Raw genomic sequence first — 11,713 nt, 5'->3', positions numbered from 1 at the left:
GTGATCACTCTTCCAGAGGGGATGGTTATTTAACAAGGAAACTTCCATGTTAAATAATGGAAGTAATGGACAAACAGCCAATGACACAGGCCACACACACACATTCTAAGGACAGGCCCGATGGGACAAAGTGCACCTGGGGCACACGGGGAGGATGACAGAAGGAGAAAGAAGATGTGGAGGTCTGGGGGCCACAACTGCTAGGTCACTGGAGTCTGATATCTCCTCAGGCTTTGTACAGTCCAGGCCCATTCTCCTGGAAGACCCCTGCAGTGCTGAGCCAGCCAGGACAGACCACAGGGGGGACTAGAGCTGGGTGGGGTCAATCCCAGGAGGTGATTGTGAGTGCAGAGCTTGGAGGCCAGCCTGCCTTTCTGACATGACAAGCATGTGGAAGAAGCTTAGGGCTCACCCCATTTTTCCTCAGGCACATGTTCTACCCCACATCTGTTCCCCAACTTGGAGTGGAGGCCCACAGAAGGGTAAGTTTCTATAATGGCCAAACCTTCCCAACCCACAGGGTCCCAGAAGGTAGTAGGGGTGGCTGCTTTGGTCCATCCCAGTAGTAAGCTACCAACACTTTCCTCAAGACAAGGGTCCCTAGTGCTGTCCTTTATAAACACACCTCTCCCATCCTAAACAAGGTGCTAATACTAACTGGTTCTTTATTTCTAAAATTTGTCTTTTCAGGCCTGATATGTGAGAAAAAATAGAGTCCATGTGTGGTCGCCTTGGGGACTGGCATTGTCACTCAGCACAACGCTCCCTAGAGCCCTCTACATGGTTGTGCTGTTAAGAGATTATTCCTCTGCTTCACCGAGTAGGATTCCATGGTCCACGTAACAACATCAGGTTACCTGTACCGAGGTTCTCAACAGAGAGATAAATTATAGTTCTTATTTTATTTCATAAAAACATAGCGTGTGCAGATGATGTTGTACAAGAGTGTGAAGACTCCTTCCCGGCTGTGATCTTGGGTGATGGTCATGGCAGTTGTTCCCCATGCTTCAGGAAATGCCTCTTCAGAGCCTTGGGTGGGGCCGCGTCTCCAGCTATGTCTGCTCAGCAGGTGAGGCTACTGCCTTAGAAAGGTCACCTCAGGGCCCCCGGATAATGTACAAATGTCAACAGTGCACATTTTTACAATGAAAAACCAGAGATTTCCTTCTCATACCCTACTGACAAGCTCCAAGAGGATGTGTCATTTATGGGAAGAGATCACAGGGGGTTGGTGGAATCAACTGTGACTCAAAGAGGCATCCACACCAATGACAGATTATGACAGCTTCATCTTCTTAGCAGCTACTGGAACAGGAGCAGGAGATTGAGGATATTTTCTATGCTGCATCCCAGGACCTGACAATAATCAGAAATTTCCATGACAAAGTTCATAGAAATACCACTCAAGTGACATCAGTCTGGACAGCTTTTTAATTTTTTTTTGTTTCATATATATTTTTTACATCATTTTTCATTTTTGTACAATGTATGCATTTTCATCTTGATTATCGTCCCTGTAAAATTCTCACCCCCCCCTTGTTTTGATCCTACTCCCTTCTCCCCCGGGGTAGTGTGTCTCTGGTTTATAGATGTGTGTTGATTTTGATTTTTACTTTGTTATAATTTGTCTTTTCCCTTGGGTTTCTAATCAGCCCCAAAGAGCACTGGGAACAGCCCCCATGCACCTGAGCTACCCTGGCGCAGAGCAGTAGTGCCCCCCTCAGGCAGCTGGCAGAACTTTCAGGGAGAACCTATCTCCACTAAGAACCCCAGACTTGGCTATTTGCTCCCATTTTCCCTTCCCTAACCCTGCCTGATTTTGCTACACAAGGAGAGGGTGTAATTTCTGACCTTAGACCTCCCAGGTCTACCTCTATACAATTCTCCAAAGGTGTCCTAGAGAATGTCATTCACTATCTCTAATTCTTTTCCCTTCCCTGTCAAATGTCCTTCAGTGTCAGCTAGAGTGGGCAACGGTCACCCTCTGGGGCCAAGCAAGATGAGCCCGGGGCAGAGGCACAGGCAGCACCTTAGACCCCAGCTGGGTGCCTGGAGTTTGAAGTGTAGGGAGGGGGATAGTAACTATTACTTTGTCTTCAGCCCCAAGGTCACCTGCGAGGAGCCCAGGTCTCAATTTATAAGTCACATCTGCTTCACCCAGCAGCCTAGACACAGAGGCCCCCTATACCACTGTGCTGGTGCCAGAGATCCTGATGATTACCTGGAAAATCCACCCAGTCTGCTGATATCACTTGATCCTTCCCTCAAGGTTCTAAGGAGAAAGTGTCACAGAGAAAGTGAACTAATTTTGAATCACAGATTCATGAATTCCTCACTGTCTTTCACATCAGACAAACCAGAACTTTCCCTGCTACAGAGAAGGGACTCATGGGCTTTCTCTACAAGTCAACAGTATGACACAGGCTTTTCAGAAAAATAATTTATTGTGACTTGACAAGGAGGAAGACATGTGGCAAGGGTCACATCTGTCTGCCCCAGTGTGGCTCTGATTGGTTTGGTGGGAGCATAAGAGGTAAGAAAAAAATCTTGAATGAAGAAGGTCGAGGTGGGCAGTTTAATGACTAGACACAAATCAGTCCCGGGGTGAAAGGTTTTGTCAAGTTCTGTTTGCACAGTGGCTCACTCTAGATCTGGCTGACTTGGAGTTACCTTCAGGTCAACATCTGGGGTGTGCTCAGGCTGTGTGATCACCTGCCTTGGGCCCAAAAGCCCCTGAATGGCTCCCAGAGATCCCTGTCCCATGGCTGGTAACTTGCTCTCCCCGAGGTGGCATTGGGCCCGGGCTGCTCGCACCCCTGGATCTGAACAGAGGCTCCTGTCCACATCTGGCACCATCACAGGTGCTGGCCTGGCTCTGCCCCCCTACAAGCCCATCAGGCAAGCAAGTCCCACCTGCCCTTAGGTATCAGGGGCTAAGCAGTGGCAGGACCAACTCAGGGCCCTTTCATGAAAATTTACCTTAAAACAGGAGCTAGATCAGGCCTGTGTGGTCTAGGGGGTTGGGGATAAATTGATTGGTTTCACCCCGTCAGGAGCTGAGTCAGCACTCCAGGAAGGCCCTTCCTGTTCCTTACTCAATATTCCAACTGACAGCTGCTCCCAGTGCCCCCTGCAGAGAGGGTCCCCCCCACCTCTCACCACACAGCACGTGCCTGTCATTTTTATCTGTTTCAATAAATATCTACAAATCACCTACCACTGAAACAAATCTTCCCTTTTACTATTTGTATTAATTGACGGAGTTCTATGAATTCTGTTCCAAATATGAAGAAATGACAGGCCAGTTTTTTTTTTTAAGTGTAAATCATACATGTAACAAATAACTGCAATAGTAACTCTAGTCAGAATATTCTCCCCAGATTCTCATCATTTCCTGAGATCCCAGATCTTTGTAATCATTTGGTTCTATGTCCTACTTGGAGACCTTGCTTTCAGTCTTGTTAACAGAAGACTTCAGCTTGGCTGCTGCCGCTCCAGCAAAGACACCCACAGCCTGCGCAAGGGAGCTCCACCAATCCAGAATGTTTATTCATCCAAACATAATGTCATTGTCCAGAACTGATACTTTTATGTTTTGGGACAAATGTAGACTTCATGGTCTTTCTTTCTTTTTTTTGGAGATTATTTATATATTAATTTATGCATATAAGATCAGGGGGGTAGGCCAGAGCTGCAGTGGGTAAGAGGATCATCAGAGACAGAGTGGGGAGCAGAACAGGCAGATCTACTGGAATACACTCTGGGGGCGGGCAGCAGGCGAGACAGGAGAGGTCTGCTGCGGAATGTGGATAGCTCCCTGGCCAGGGATGGAACTCGTGCTGCAGTGCTGGATTGCTTCATAGTGCTGAGACCTAATCCCTTTTGCCACCAGGGGGGATCCCTCATGGTTTTTCTATTTTGGCATTGGCAATAGAGTCCAGCTTAGAGATGAAGGATGACACACAGTGGATGTGCTGAGGTCTGTTACCACATCTGCTACCACATCTGTCTACTGGCCTCTCTCTGGGCAGGCCATGCCACAGCAGAGCTCAGTTGAAGTGTGCCACACCCACAGTATGGAAAACTCCTAGGAACATGGATGGTGCATGCTCATGCCATACGCCCCGGCCGGAAAATATACAAGAGCAGATTTGTTGCCATGTGCATTACTGAGGGATGTTCTTCTGTCTCTGTCTAGGGTGCATTATAACCATGGCTTCATGATAGCACTGCACACAGAGCAGGCACCATCACTGTGTCTCCCCACACCCAAACCTCATGGCCATCCTATGACTGTCTACTACCTGATGGTTATGCTCTGGGTGACTCTGGTGGGTAAATGGCCCTTTTCATGTTTGTTTTCAGCTGTGATCCTCTGACGACTCTATGCCTAGTCTTGAAGAAAATGGGTGCCAAAGAGAGAGGGTAATTCACCTGTGGGACCAGCACTTCATAGCTCAGGGAATCACCTCCTGAATTGAAGCTTCTGAATCCAAATCTAAACAAAGGAAACCTCTTGTCCATGCTGCACCCAGTGCAGGCAGCCACCAGGGGGCAGCAGAGAGCCACCCACAGCAGGGTTCAAGCCTCCCTGCAGCTTGTGACATGGGGAAAATAAATCACCAGGAGCTAACACCTGAGTGAACAGGGGTCATTATTCTACAGTGTCTCTCCTGACAATCATGTTCTCATGACAGACTCCACAGGCCCTGATCTGAGGCTTGTAGAAATTGGCTTGCTTCCTTTGCATTTATTCTGGTATTTCCATTCCTTCACACACAGCCCAGTCCTGCTAAAGTGGCCTCACTGTCCAGGCCCTGGGTGAGTGCCTGGACACAGCGGGTGTCTGATAAACTTATGTTGATTTGATTCCAAAAGAAGACAGCTTGTTGCTTAATACCTCACCTCATCAACAAAACACAATTAGCGTGAATTCACAGAGGTGCTGCCCTTTCCGTCCTCACTCTCACGCAGTATTTCTGGACCCCGTGATGTCTATGTGACCTGAGTGCACACGGAGGATACTGAGACACAGGCCCTGTGCCTGTCCCAGTCGCTCAAACTAGAAGAAATGACAGGCCTCAAAATCTCCTGGGTGGGCAAGTGAGGGATTTTATGCAGGATCTGCTGCTCAGAAGCTGTGAGGACAGGGGGAGGATCTGGACATATCTAAGCCTGGGAATGTCACCTGTAGAACAGGATCAGAAACACATAAGCTTCCACGGAATCTGCAGTGGAACAACCAGTTCAGGGAGAGGCCAGGATGACTCTAGAGGAGGAGATTCAAGCAGACCATGAGACCAGCAGAGAAGGGGGTCCTAAGCTGAGATTGGGGGCTCTAGAAAATACCCCTCCCCTCCCTGTGTCTGGGGACTGAAACCACAAAACTCCCCAAACAGCAGCCTGGGCCTTGGCTGATTTGCATACCCAGCTGCTCTCTCCAGCAAGGGGATAAGACAGGCCTGGGGATTGTCCTGCCCAGCCTCAGCCTCAGGGAGCAGGATCAGGGACCCCACTATGGCCTGGACCCCTCTCCTCCTGGGCCTCCTGGCTCACTGCACAGGTGCTGAGCCAGACCACTGCACCCCAGCTTCAGGGCTCTGGGACAAGACTGGTTCTGACTCTGAGCTCAGCAGGGGCTGCCTGTGGGGGCAGGGTGCTCATGATCTGCTCAGGATGGGGGGCTGGTTTGGGTAGACGCCCACTGTACTCACTTATTGGTGTGAGCCTGAGGGGCTGTGCCTGCCAAGAAAAGAGGAGGGAGAGGAATTTATTCATTTTCCAAAATGGCATACATTGCCAGGCTTATGGGAAGCTGCTTATGACAATGAGGGAAGGGGCTTCCACGTGGACACAGCAGCCATCGGGTCTCGGCCAGGCCAGGCAAAGGGAGGTGCTCAGGGAATGGGTCCTCACATTAACCCCCCTCTCCTTTTCTCCCTTGCAGGCTCTGTGGTCTCCTATGAGCTGACTCAGCCTTCTTCAGTGTCGGTGTCTCTGGGACAGACAGCCAGGATGACGTGTCAGGGAAACAACATTGGAAGTAAAGTTGCTTACTGGTACCAGCAGAAGTCAGGCCAGGCCCCTTTGCTAGTCATGCATGATAGCAGCCGGCCCTCAGGGATCCCTGACCGGTTCTCTGGCTCCAACTCGGGGAACACGGCCACCCTGACCATCAGCGGGACCCAGGCCGAGGACGAGGCTGACTATTACTGTCAGGTGTGGGACAACAGCAGTAAACATCCACAGTGACTCAGGGCCATGGGGAAGTGAGACACAAACCTCTCCCTGTCTACATTACTGTCTTCTCTGGCCCCGCACAGATGGAGAAATGGCCATGAGCAGCTCACACCTGGGTCCCAAATCTGAGATCCCTTGGGTCCCTGCCCCTCCAGGGAGTGTCAGCACCAGGCAGGTAGGAGGGGTGAGAATGTGAGGATAAGGATAGAAAAAAGAGAAAGGAGGCACCACAAGTCAGAAACCTGGCTTTCACATGAGCTAGAGGTGGGGATAGAAGATATTAATATATCCATTAACCCAGATATAGGAACTAAATCCTTAGGCTCCAAGGCCTAGATCACAAAACACAAGCCCTAAGCAGATATTAGACTGCTGTGGGGGGTGTCAGAGCACAGAACCTGAAAGTGAATATGTGGAGATTGAGGTGATTGTAGAATCTGTGGTCCTTTCAAATACTGCAAAGTTATTCAAAATCAACAGCAAACAAACCAGTGCACAAAGGAGTGAATCCCCCCAAAGAGAAGACTATATCAGTGCAGTTTCTGCACTGGCACAGGGCAGCATCCTTCTGCCCACCTGTGCTTCTTCCTGCTAACTCTCTCCCTCCGCAGGGCAGCAGCCTTCCTGCCTGCCCATGACCTGTAACAGGCCGGGGCTCCTCTTCACTGACCTCCCTCAGCAGAGGCAGCTCTCCTCAAGGGCACTTGCTTGTGACCATGCAGGCCTCTCTAGTAGCAAACCCACCTCCTTAGGGCCCCCCTTTCTGCCTGCTTGTGTCTATAAATGTGCCTGTATTGTTCTCTCCCTTTTATAATAACATATAACTAATGATTCTGTGTCATAGCAAACACATAGGGAAGCGCGCCATGTGCCAATGAAAGGGGAGCTCTGGTAAAATCTTTCCCAGAGTAACCCAAGGATCCCCCTCTCCAAAGGATCCCCCTCTCCAAAGGATCCCCCTCTCCAAACCCAACAACTCCAAAATGACATCAAGACCACAGGACGAGGCTGCCATGTGCTTTCTTGCCCACAGTAGTTGTGATTGATTGTGGGCCCAGAAGGTACAGAGAAGAGAAAATGCAGAGAGAACCCCGAATTGTGCATGATTCCCAAGAGCACTGGGGAGCACAGGTATGTGGGAGGATGAGGATAGGCTAGAGGAATGGCTCTCTGAGGGACAGAGGGAGCTCCCTCACACTCACACACTTGCACACACACACACACACACACACACATCCCATCATAGATGTTTTGGCCCAGTCCAGAGAGGAAAGCTCCTATTAAGGCATCAGGTTTCCTACCCAGGAGAACTTTGTCTCAGTAGTTGGATAATGAGTCCAAACTCACAGCCATCCATGGGCCTCCTAGAAGTATAAAAGGAAATTGAGGAAAGATTGAACTGTGCCCAGTCATTTTACAGAGTAGAGATATTTAAAATGCTGAGAAATTAATGCAGACCTCCAGTCCCACATACGGACTCATTCACCAAACCTGGCATCAATCAAAACTTTCCTAGAAAGAATTAAGAAAATAAGGCTCTAATTAATAAGAAACATATCAGTGATCCTGAAGTGGCCTTGAATTCACCCAGCTGCTCTAGTTTGTAGATAAGGAAACTAAATGAATTACAATAAGATTATGACAAGTTACAGTTAGTAAGCAAAGGGTGAGTAGATAAAGTGGAATCATAATGCTCTTCAAGCAAAAAGAAGCAGATAAATGAAAAAGCAGAATAAAAGATGAGAAAATGAAATACCATCAAATGTTTAAAATAATATTATGGCATGTTTGAAAAATACTAATGTATATTTAAAATGTATTAATGTCCACTTTCATTGTGAATAATCAAAATATCACAATAAGAGCAGAAGTTATTGATTGAAATGAAGCTGTACAATTTATATGTTACAGATAGAAAAACCACAGTAAATACAAAGATTCAAAAATAAACTCATGCCGAGAAGGGAGGAAAGCGCAGAACCCTGCTCTCCTCCCCCGCCCACAAAGTCGGCACTCTCCGACCAGCAGAGAGGAGGAAAAAAACAAACTAAAACGACCAACAAGAACAAACTACGCAGCAAACGGGACTGTGAGTGGAAAGGAACTATTGCAGCCACCACACCCCGTGAACGGGAGCTGTGGAGAACCCTGAAGGATTCGCCGCGGTGGTGAGCGAATGGCTCCGGGCACCATTGGAGAACAAAGAGACTCTGGAGGAGACCTGCACACAGCCCCGGGCCGGCCGGTAAGCTTGTGTGGAAAAGCGGCGCGCTTGGCACGCTTGAAGAGCAAACGCGGTTCAGGATCGCGGCTGCCCAGATCCCTGCGCCTACAACCTAGGCTTGTGGGGAGACGCGCGGAGGCCCTCACTGAGGTGAAAGTCCCTCACTGAGTAAGCAGGAACCAGGTGCACAGGCACCGGAGCGGGGTGCAAAAGGCGCCATTCCCGCACCACTGAACTGGGCTACAGCCTGCGTCCTGGACCTGAGGGCTTTGGAACTGAGACCCGGGGCACGAAATTCGGGGCGTGGGTTCTCCACGACGGTAGGGCACAAGGCAGACACAGCACCCCAAAGCCTTTGAGGTTTACCCTACCATTCCCGCTCTGTTCCCTGTCCCATGGAGTGGGGGGCTTCGAAAAGCAGCCCCCCAAGGACAATAGGAGAGATCTCTGGCGCCACCTAGTGACCAGAAAAAAAAGTCACCAACACCCCATAGAACAGGGAAATTTCTTAAGAAAAGACTTCTTGAAAAGGGCAGAAGGCTTCTGGAGGACCCATTGGCCAGCTGGGAAGTTATCCCACGCCAGGCCTGTTCCAACCAGCAGTCTGAGCCCACAGAGGGAGAAGGCACCCACGTCCTGGGCAGACTGGGCGCGCAGAAGAGTGTGCCTGAGACCGGATGCACAGGGACTGCGTCCTGCTTCGCCATTTTAGATCCGGGACATTTCTTCAGTAAAGACTGCCTAAAAACAGCAGAAAGCTCCCCCAGAAGCCAGAGATGGCTCCTGAAGGAGCCAGAGGGGAGCGGAGAAGTTCACCCAAGATGCCGGCCAGTCCGAGCAACACAGTGTCCCAATGCATACGACAAATTAGAAAACAGACAGTAGGGAGTAGAAGAACCACACGCAACCTAACAACTCCTCAGGAAAGGAACACACCACAAAAAGAAAACCACCCACCAGATTGGAATGAAAGTAACTTGGAAGAACTTCTGAGCCTTCCAGAAAGAGAATTTAAAATTGCCATGATTAAAAAAGTGACAGAAGTCATAAAGGAAAACAATGATCAGAAGAAGGAAATTGAGTCCCTAAAGAGGGAAAACAATGGTCAGAATAATGAAATTGAGTCCCTAAAGAGGGAAGTAAAAGAAATGCAGGAGATCAAAGAATTAATGGAGGAACTAAAGAACTCTGGGAAAAGCAATGAAAGCAGAATAGATGAAATGGAAGAACGAATAAGTACTCTTGAAGACACAGAAATAAAAAGAACCAAAACAGAAAAGGAAAGAGAAGTACGAAGGAAAAAGAACAAAGAAAGACTTCGGGAACTATCTGACTCCATGAGGAAAGGAAATATAAGAGTTATAGGAATTCGAGAAGGAGAGGAGAGAGATGTAGGAACAGAGAAAATATTCCAGGAGATAATTGAAGAGAACTTCCCAAATGAGAGAAGGAGCTGAAAATTGATATAAAAGAAGCTAGAACACCAAACTTCAATGACGAAAGGAAAAATACAGCAAGACACATAATAGTAAAGCTCCCAAGAATCCAGGACAAGGAAAAAATAATGAAGCTGACAAGAGGGAAGAAACAGATAACATAAAAAGGAAAACCAATCAGGCTGACATCAGACTTCTCTGAAGAAACACTACGGGCAAGGAGAGAGTGGAGGGACATAGTCAACAGACTCCGAGAAAACAGATGCCAACCAAGAATACTCTATCCCGCAAAGCTTTCCTTCCTCTATGAAGAAAGAATAAGGACGTTCCCAGACAAACAGAAACTCCAGAATTTCATTACGACTAAAGCCCCACTCCAAAAAATACTACAAGGAATCCTAAAGCCAGAACCTCAGAGGGATGAATAACAATGAAAGAAGACCAAAAAAAAAAGTTATTAAAAGAATAAATAATAAAATCAAAGGAAAGACAAACACAATGGCAAATACAGATGCTAACATATCAATATTAACTCTAAATGTAAATGGACTAAACACTTCAATAAAAAGACATAGAGTTGCAGCCTGGATTAAGAAACAAAACCCAACTTTTTGCTGTCTCCAGGAAACACATTTAGCTACAAAAGATAAAAATAGGCTCAAAGTTAAAGGATGGAAAACAATCCTACAAGCGAATGGACCAAAAAAGAAAGCAGGAACAGCTATACTTATATCAGATAAAACAGACTTCAAACTCAAAAAAATAAAAAAGAGACCCCAATGGTCACTACATTATGATCAAGGGGACAATACTTCAAGAAGAAATAACACTCATTAACATATACTCACCAAACGAAGGAACACCAAAATATATCAGACAACTGTTGTTCTCTCTGAAAACAGACATCAGAGAAAACACATACATAGTGGGAGACTTCAACACACCACTATCAACAATGGATAGATCAGCAAGAAAAAAAATAAGTAAAGAAACTAAAGCTCTAAATAAGGACCTAGAGCATTTGGGCTTAACAGACATCTATAGAACACTAAACCCCAAGAAAACGGAGTACACATTTTTCTCAAGCGCACATGGATCATTCTCCAGGATCGATCACATACTGGGGCACAAGACAAACATCAACAGATACACCAAGATTGAAATCATACCAACCATCTTTTCTGACCATGAAGGCATCAAACCAGAAATAAACCATAAAAATAAGGCAAGGAACTATCCTACCTCATGGAGATTAAAAACCACACTACTGGAAGACCACTGGACTAACGAGGAGATCAAAGAAGAAATTAAAAAAATCTTTGAATTGAATGACAAGGAGGATACCAATATCTTAAATGTATGGGATGCAGCAAAAGCAGTAATAAGAGGAAAATATATAGCAATAGAAGCTCACATCAAAAAACAAGAAAGAACTCAAAGAAACAACCTAATCTCGAAGCTCAGAGATCTAGAAAAAGAACAACCAAAAATCCCCAAAACCAGTAGAAGAAAAGAAATAATAAAAACCAAAGCAGAAATAAATGAAATTGAAACTAAAAAAACAATCAAAAAGATCAATGAAACCAAGATCTGGTTCTTTGAAAAAATCAATAAAATAGACAAACCCCTAGCCAGGCTCACAAAGGAAAAAAGGGAGAAAGCACAAATAAACAGGATCATAAATGAAAGAGGATAAATCACAACAGACACAGCAGAAAACAAAAGAATAATCAGTAACTACTATGAACAGTTTTATGGAAACAAGTTCAACAATCTAGAGGAGATGGACAAATTCCTACAACTCTACAATCAC

The sequence above is a fragment of the Talpa europaea genome (genome assembly GCF_964194135.1).
Source record: "Talpa europaea genome assembly, chromosome: 14".
NCBI lineage: Eukaryota > Metazoa > Chordata > Mammalia > Eulipotyphla > Talpidae > Talpa > Talpa europaea.
Note: the sequence above shows the minus strand (reverse complement) of the source record.